The 9,893-nt window shown below is 31.6% G+C and overlaps 1 long non-coding RNA gene across 1 annotated transcript; it reads left to right on the top strand.

The window, feature by feature from the left end:
• The first annotated feature begins 726 nt into the window (after nucleotides 1-726).
• On the top strand, nucleotides 727-4,735 carry LOC134701316 (uncharacterized). The gene is made up of 3 exons (XR_010104089.1): nucleotides 727-830; nucleotides 3,131-3,288; nucleotides 4,472-4,735. It is a non-coding gene; the product is annotated as an uncharacterized LOC134701316 (long non-coding RNA).
• The last annotated feature ends 5,158 nt before the right edge of the window (nucleotides 4,736-9,893 follow it).

The following is a 9,893-nucleotide window of genomic DNA, read 5'->3' as shown; positions in this document are numbered from 1 at the left end:
AAACGTTTTACAATAGGCAATTGTATGTTCCATATTGACGCGCTTTTGTGATGACGATAATAACATCAACGGCAAAATTTGAGACAACAGTAGATCAGCCGGGAAGGATAGGATACAGAAATACAGCAGAGAAAATATCGGTTTACCAGCCACTTACAGAAATTCTTATAGTTACAGAAAGAGACGATTGTTACGACAAGTCAGAGATGGTGGATCCTTTTCGAATCATCTACGGATTGCTATTGTTCATGTATGTTTTAAAAGTCAAATGTAGGCTATGTCTTCTTCCATCACAAGTTTTATTCCGTGAGCATCCTGTCAGATCATATATTTTGCCGGAATCAACATTCTGTATACTGTGTCAACAGAATACAGAATGTTGATTCTGTATTCTGTTGACACAACATTCTATATTCTGTTGACATTTATACAAAAACAATGTCTTTCCCTTCAAGAATTTAGTTCAAATATATGTGGTTCATAAGGGAACAGAACATTCGATTTACATATATATATATATATATATATTTGTTTATAAAAAAAGATGCCGTATTACTGCCAACGACACAACAACAACAGCAACAACATATATATTTTATTTGCCAATCATGGCACCCAAAATGAGCGGAATAATCACAACTCTCCACTACAGATCAGATGACCAGAAATTAACAAATATAGGTCACCATACGGCCATCAATAATGAGCAAAGCCATATCGGTTTACCAGCCACTTACAGAAATTCTTAAAGTTACAGAAAGAGACGATTGTTACGACAAGTCAGAGATGGCGGATCCTTTTCGAATCATCTACGGATTGCTATTGTTCATGTATGTTTTAAAAGTCAAATGTAGGCTATGTCTTCTTCCATCACAAGTTTTATTCCGTGAGCATCCTGTCAGATCATATATTTTGCCGGAATCAACATTCTGTATACTGTGTCAACAGAATACAGAATGTTGATTCTGTATTCTGTTGACACAACATTCTATATTCTGTTGACATTTATACAAAAACAATGTCTTTCCCTTCAAGAATTTAGTTCAAATATATGTGGTTCATAAGGGAACAGAACATTCGATTTACATATATATATATATATATATATTTGTTTATAAAAAAAGATGCCGTATTACTGCCAACGACACAACAACAACAGCAACAACATATATTTTATTTGCCAATCATGGCACCCAAAATGAGCGGAATAATCACAACTCTCCACTACAGATCAGATGACCAGAAATTAACAAATATAGGTCACCATACGGCCATCAATAATGAGCAAAGCCATATCGCATAGTCAGCTAAAAAAGGCAACAAAATGACAAATGTCAACGAATTCAAACAAGAAAACTAACGTTCTTATTCATGTACAAAAATGAACGAACAATGAATATGTAACACACCAACAAACAACAACCACTGAATTACAGGCTCCTGACTTTGGACAGGAACATATATACAGAATGTGATGAGGTTAAACATGCTAGGGTCTTCCCCCTAAACCTGGAACAGAGTTGTTACAGTACTACATAACAACAAACTATAAAATTCAGTTGAAAAAGGCTTATTTAACTTTAAATAACAGATGAATGCAAATAGAAATACATCTCAGTAACAAAAACATAATGGACGTTACCGTTACTTAACAAAAAAGGTCACTAAATACAGATCTGAGAGTACTTGCAGTTACTGACAGCTAGTTCTAAGCCACTAACAACTAATAACAAAAATCATGCATCTAACTTCAAAGACTTAGTTCATAGTTTTTTTTATACTTCTGTTGATTATATTTAATCTTAGTTTTTACCTTCTGTTAAAAAGAGATTAAATAACAGACGCAATGTTCAACAAATTTGTTTAAAGATGGCAAATTTGTGTTACATTCGTTTAATTTATAATAATACACACAAACTAAAGAGACAGAAAGACAAAGTTCGTCTCCAACGACAAGCAAGAATAAACCAAGAAAAAGAAAACAGACAATTTTCCAATGTCCTATTTGGCTGGCTTTCATATTATTCCCATTGTTGTTAAAAAGTAGACAGAAGCAATGAAGAATCGATAATAGTGTGGTGCTTGAATATGAAGAAAAGAGAATAACAGGCAAAATTAATAATAAAAAGTGAAAAATGATATAGAATATTACAGAATACAGAAATGAAGAAACCACTTCCAGACCAGACCCTTTTATAAGTTGCACATTTTTTTTATTTTTTTTTTGCCTTTTAAATCTTTCTGTTTGGACACCATATTGGTCCGACACCCCAATAGCCTGACGCCCTATTAGTCCGACGACCCTTTGGACCGACACACGAATACTAGTAATTCGACACATAATTATTGAGCAATACTTTGAATAATATTTATATTTTAAGAGGATAATCCCCATAGTTTAAAATGATCCTACTGAGATTCCTCAAAATAATAACATATTAGAGTACATGTATTAAAAATTTGCTTAATGTCCAGTGGCAAATATTACATGCATGTTCAAAACAATTGTTAAATAAGTTCAATAGGTAAGTCCTGTAAAAGATGTCATCTGGGGTGAAAGAAGGTCAATGAAACTTGGACTGCCACTGGACAACGAAAGCATATTGAAGGTGGACAGGAATTTGCCCTGCTGCATATTCAGACAAAAGGCCACCAACGGCCTCTCAAAGAGTTGTTGCAATAGTTATTAACCTGCAGAGATCATGGCACTCTCTTTCTATACATGCTATATGAGGCATCCGATTAAAGGTGACCAATCTTACATTTGTTGAAAATTAAACATCCCGCACAATTTTACTACCAATGGTTTTACTGTTTTTACTGTATCACATAAACATTATCCGTTGTGATGACTGACTTGCACTTCTGGTGACATTTTCTTGGTGAGAATGTGTTCACATATGGAACATATCTTGTCCTTATGTCCCACGTAAGTGTCATCAATAACTCCTGAACCACTTTACAGAATTTTGTAAATCATCGATACAAACTTTATCTCATGATGTATTTTTTCAAAGGACAATTTACAAAGTGTTACGTCCATAATTAATACCATAACATGCATGTTGGGAAAAACAACTTTTTATAAATGCATGCAAAGTATTTGATGCAGTATGATCTATTGTTATAGGTATCTAAAAATGGATCCCACCAGAACACAAAGACTAAGTCTATGAGGAAAATAAAGTTTTTGATCAACGACTAAAAATTGTCATGAACAGATAAAATATGAGATAGAGACAGAACTGGTATGAAAGGTGACAGTAGAACATTGAAATAATTTGAAAGGTAGGTATATATATAGTTTTACACTCAATTATGATTTTTTTAAAGTAAGTATTTGCAGTTATTCCTATAATTTTATTTCAATATCATGAAATGTTGTAGTGTGTTCATATGACAACAAACCAACAACGAGCAAGTTCAAAAAAATAAAGAGTAGAAATACAATTCTTCAACAATTGAAATATATCATTAAAGTTAACAAAGAAGTCTACGGGAAGTACATATCCGTACACACAACTTCTCATTTAACTGTTTCACAGATTGCATTGATATTGTGCTCGAATAATCAGATTATATTAATGCATATGTGTTTTGTTGCCGATCCAAAGATGTCAGAGTGTTACAGCAGGACATAGTTGAACTTAGGAACCTAAAGGAAATATAAACAAAAATCTCCTTCTCTGTAACCGAATAACAGATTTAAAAGATAGTATTTTATTATAATGAGAATTTCCACTGGTACTAATAATGAAAAAATTCACAAAAAGAATACTTTTATTTAATTTTTAAACTATTGCATATGTATAAAATGATAAAAAGTTGTAGGATTGTCACTAAGACAACTATCAACCAAATTTGAGACGATGTGAATGTGAACAATAATATACAACTGTGCAGACTTCAACAATGAGAAAACCCATACCGTATTGTCGGCTACAAAAGACCATGACATAAACAATATATGAAACAATTTAATTCAGAAAAATTAACGACCTAATTTATAACAAAACAAATTAAAAATGTTAAAAGTGCAGCCCGTATTGAAAACATGGATATTTGCCATGAACCAAGACTTGGGACGCTAAAATTCTTCTCCAAATCGTATAAGATCAGGCCCTGAAGTCATACAAAATTTTCTCAGTGCCCAGAGAAAAAAAAATCGTGGTCGAAAATTGAAATCCAGCATTTTGATTGGTTGATTTGTTGATATTGGAGTTTGCGTAAATAACTGACTCGAAAGTTTAATGACTTCAAGGCCAGTTTTCAAGTAGGTAAATCAAACATTGTTCCATTTTTTTTAGTCATTTTTCTCCCTGTATAATATAAACCTTGTATAATTAACGTTATACCACCTTTAGCAATGCATGTACACTGATTCACATTATGTCATGGTTGACCTATGTTTAATCTTATTATTAGACTTTAACAAAATGATAAATGTTATAATCCACTTTTTCCTTTCCAGAAACAAGTTGGCAAAGATATATATCACATGCATAGGAAGATCAATGGAAAATAACATTGAAGCAGAATTATGAAACAGTTATTAAAAAAAAACCATTAAATTGAGAGAGAGAAAAACACATTTTTTTACTTTTTAATGCTGTTCATTCTTAAGATTACTGTTTATTGTATTTCGATGGAAGTTATTGCAGTTGATAAGAAGATAGAACAAAAATTTGAGTTCTTCAGCTTGTTTTATTCAGTCAATAAAAATTAATTTTGAAAAGCAAACTATATATGTTCAAAAATCAAAAAGGTTAATTATGTACCAAATGACCTCCGTCAGACATTTATCAGTCTGTTGGAAATCTTTCTTTAAATTTTTATGCTTATTTTACAAAATGTACTTTTGTTTGTATGTCTGTAAGATTCAAATCAATCAGAGATTTCTGAGGAACTACAAACCAAGAGTTTCTGAAAGTCATCAGTCCTCATGTGAACATGCTATACTGAGTAATGTAGTTCTCACCCTTTCAACTCCCCGTTAACGGGATGCCTAAATATTGAAGCACTAAATTTCATATATTCTTTTCGTAAAATACGCTCTGCAGTTTTATAGGAAAGAGTACAAGAGTTATGCATACATGTATTTAAGTTACTATTCACAATACACTCATTACAAGTGAATGAAATTGCAGCATGATTAATGTATACAACAAAAAAAAGAAATCTGTCAATAAATGTGTTTAACCATTAAAAATCTTACATTGAGCATATGATTGGAAATTTATTTATGAGAAGTTAGACTAAAAAAAGTGGTCGTATTCTGAATATTCGCTCAGCTCACAGTAAAAGGAGAAAAACATTCACTGTTTAGTCTGAAGGTACCTGTTCATGTAGGGGGACATGTCTTATAGCAGATTCTCTCCTTGTGGTGAACTAGCATGTTAAAAAGGAGCTCAGTGCATTATTGGTCTAGTTCTGTACAAAATATGTTAATTACATTGTATTTATATCTGAGTATCATGTCCTCTTCCTGCACTTAACTTGCCACTGGATCACATAACATCAATCCATCCACCCATCTTCTCAAAAGTAATATATCGAGTTCCAATGTTCAATATGTTCTGATTTGACCCAAGCAAGATATAAATACATGTAATATGGTATTGTCAAATAGAAGTATTAATAAGTATTAAAAACATAAACCTTGTAGACCACACAAGATGCAATTCTGACAATAAATATGACATAAAGCCAGAATATTTAAAAAAAAAGCTAAAGTAACTGTCGAAGAGCTGGATCTAAAGCTGAACCACTTCAGGACAACAAAAATCAGAGAAATAAAAAAAAAACATAACGAAAACATTAACATGTCACGATAAAGAAAATAAATGGAAATGGGGTAAGTGTCAAAGAGAACAATTAACCCACCCCAAATATACAAAACAACTAGGCATCACTATACAGATACAGTCTGATTTAAAAAGTGTTATAATGAAACAGTACTGAAGAAATTAGTAACGAAACACTACTTACGAAATCAGTACTGAATCATTACTGACGAAATCAGTACTGTCAAAATCAGTACTGAAACAGTACTGTCAACATCAGTACTGACAAAATCAGTACTGAAACAGTACTGTCAAAATCATTACTAAAACAGTACTGTCAAAATCAGTACTGAAACAGTACTGACAAAATCAGTAGTGAAACAGTACTGTCAAAATCAGTACTGAAACAGTACTGACAAAATCAGTACTAAAACAGTACTGTCAAAATCAGTACTGAAACAGTACTGTCAAAATCAGTACTGAAACAGTACTGACAAAATCAGTACTGATTTCATTGAAAGTATAACATTATAAGTTTTCAGTCTTTCCTAACAGTACTGATATGCACGAGGGTAGAAATGTACCAAAAAAGTATAGGTAAATTATTGGTAGTGTAGTCAATTGTCAACTTTTGACATCTTTTGTGTCTGTCCGTCCCTCTATTAACGAGACTTCAAGCCTGAAAAACAAATATTGTTTTGTTTTCATTGTAAAGTTTAAATTAATGTAACTTATCATTAGACCTATTAAAATAGTATGTTTAGGACGACATATTAAAAATGTTAACGTAGGTTGGAAATAGATAAGATAAGACTGCAGCTTACGACTCGAAATGAGTTTTCTTACTTAAAAAAAATGTCACGGAAGACCGTTATGATTAGGTAGGGTCGAGTTACCCAAAACGAAGCTTGAATTTTAGGCCAATTTACGTAGCATTTTCTTAATCTACTAAGAAATAAAATATCAATTATGGTTTTGGCTTTCGATATTAAATAAATGGGGGATGATTTATTCCAAATCTTTAAAGTTAAGTACACACATTTTTAATTTAATAATGTTGATTGATAAAATAAATACTCACTTTTATTAGCAGCAAAACAATTTCATTTTCAACTAGTAATAGTCTATGCAGTTTATGCTTAAAAATCGCAAAGGCAGCATAATTATAATCCGAAAAATAACATTCTTTAAATCGTCATTCATAAAACTTGTCCTTGTGAAATTATTTTCCCGTTTGTTGCAATCTTTGAAAGTTTGTAATAATCACTGTCAAGAATTGGATTGTTCTCATATATTCAAATCTTCACATATTTCTGTCAGGTTATTGTCTTATTCTTCATCGTATACATATATAATAGTGATCATATTAATCTTTGTTTTGAATATTTCGTTGGAAACAATATTTGACGCTCCTTTACTGTCGATGAATCTTGTCTAACTGATATTAGCGCCTTTTACAAAGTCCGTGATTTTTAGAAAGTAGGCGGGGTTTGAATGGCCTCGACCAAAGTAATATTTTTTCCTGAAAGTTGGTACCGTTAATTGTATTGCAATAGGTTAAAACAGGTATTTCATATTTTTGGATAATTTTGAGATGTTTCGTAAATTATGCCATAGCTTTTGTTGAAAGCCCCGGCCTTAACCTCACGAGACCGAAGCTATCCAAAAGATATGAAATATCTATAACATAGAGCATATTTAGTATTTTAATGGGTATTTGTTTTCTTTTCTAGATACGAAAATGTATACATTTTGGATGTGCTTATTGTTAGGAAGAGTAACGCACGTTCTGTGTAAGTAGATGAAACCAAAACATATTTTTAAATAATTATTATAATAACTGTATAAGTACTACATATAACGATCAATTCTAAAAACATGAACACAATTGAAGAAGACAGGAGCAGTTACTAACTGAACAGTATTTTGCGTTTTTGTCTCTCTTCTCAATGTATAGAATTTAACCAAAAAATCTTGAAACGGCAAGTTACAATTATATATCGATTTGCTTCTGTTTATGAATTAAACGCCTGAACATTTCATTTCTTTTTTCCATGTGTAAAACAACGAATTAGAAAAAAAAAATATAAATTTATTGAAATTAATTGATTAAACAAAAAACATCATGTCAAGAAAATGTTATAAAAGATATGTTTAAAAACGATTTGCACTTTACAATTCATGCATTTGCCGATTATAAATTAAATTTACTTCAAATAACTTTGGAACAACGATGTGTGCAATGTTCTATGTTTTCTAACTAAAAGGCATACTTTTACTGCATCTAGGAATATTCTCATATAGGCTAATACATTTATGTAAAATTGACACTACGTTCAATGTTTTACTTCTAAGATTTGGAAAAAAAGATATAATTAACGGTATCATATGGATATTCATTTTTACCGAATCGAAGCCTATGATAAACACCAAGACGTACATTTTAGCTATGAGAAAACGTACCAAAAGCTAGTTCCATACTCAATTTGCAGGTACATTTTAACCATCTTACATGGGGAGTAATGATAACAGTAAAGCAACCTTGGTAAACTATCGTTCTTGAATCGGACTTCTGAAATTTAATTTACTTTAAAATCAAAACATGCAGTTTTCTTAAACTACTGCATAATTAATAAGATCCATCATTCTGAACTAGCGTTATTGCAATACTAAGCCTTATTGTTTCTGATCAGTCAGGGGCCTCCCATCTGACACCAACCAGTCATTTTTTAAGTCCAGTAGTCGTTCCAATGAATGATTTCCAATAAGAAAAATATATTGTGCCACTCCTGATCAAAACAAGTCAAGAAGAGAGCTGCACGATTTTCAATCTCAATAGTCTAAAACTAAATGACAATTTGATAGCAGAAAAGAACCAACAAAACAAAACGCGCAACAGACAAGCAACGGTGTACAATACACAACATTACCAAATAAATATAAAGTAACACGAACCTAACCTACAATCCGATGCATTTTTTAACTAAGTTTATGTTCTATAAATATATTGTGTAATTTTGTTTTATATCTATATGATATACATCCTTTTTTTAAACTACCCACATTTATAGTGTCATAGTCTAATTATAAAGTAGAAGCTTGGCGTTGCATGAAGACTGATTAATTGTTTTCAATATCGACACTACTTTAAATGTACACTGTCATTATTCGTATTTACAGTCGTACTTGTTTCTAAACATATAATTACATTCGAAAGTTAATCAATTGGTTGCTGTTTGATAGGATATTGATCCCTTCAGGAAATCTTAAATTTTTCGATTGGAAGATTCAGAGTTAAAACTAAAATACAACATGGAATTTTAAACACATATATTACAACTGTTTAGTCCCTTTTGTTATATCTAATAATGAGTTGTAACAGGTACAAATGTAATTCAGTGTTATAAACTCAATTATTTATTTTTAATTACAGCCGTGTACACGAATAATGCGACTGTATATGCATTGGAAGGTGATACTGTAGTTTTAAAATGCAAACTGTTTCCTAACAGCAGGTCATCATGGGACAAATTAAATTTCACTGACACACAACGAAATGTCATCCTATATGCAGACGGAAATGACCTAAACACCAATTTACCTAATATTCAAAACCTTGCAATTGTTGGTAATATCAAAGATGGTGACTATAATCTTCAAATACAAAATGTATCCTTAAAAGATGATGGAATTTACGTATGTGTTAAGCACAGCAGGCAACAGGGAGTACAGGAGTTTTACGTTACACTAAGAGTAACAGGTAAGCATATTCAAATATATGTCAAATCTGCTGTAACTTAAGAATGGAATAATTTTGAGAGTTTCAGACGTGATGTGATTGAATTGGGAATGGCGCGAGTTTGATTCAAGTCCTGTTAAACATATACCATTCACTAAGTAATTATAGCTTCTACTCTAGGCACACGGTATTTATAATTTGAGGATAGACTGGAAAATTCAGAGAATTTCTACAATACATGGTGACAGTCCAATCAATTGACTGCTATTTTGTAAACGAGCACGTTAACACACATTATCTTAATGCATTATCTTTGCATACAGTGCATTCCTGTTGAAACCGTGGTAGGTGATAAATTATGGAAACAAGAA

The sequence above is a fragment of the Mytilus trossulus genome, unplaced genomic scaffold (genome assembly GCF_036588685.1).
Source record: "Mytilus trossulus isolate FHL-02 unplaced genomic scaffold, PNRI_Mtr1.1.1.hap1 h1tg000234l__unscaffolded, whole genome shotgun sequence".
Taxonomy (NCBI): Eukaryota; Metazoa; Mollusca; class Bivalvia; order Mytilida; family Mytilidae; genus Mytilus; species Mytilus trossulus.
The sequence above is the reverse complement of the archived record's forward strand: the minus strand, read 5'-3'. Positions and strand labels throughout refer to the sequence as shown.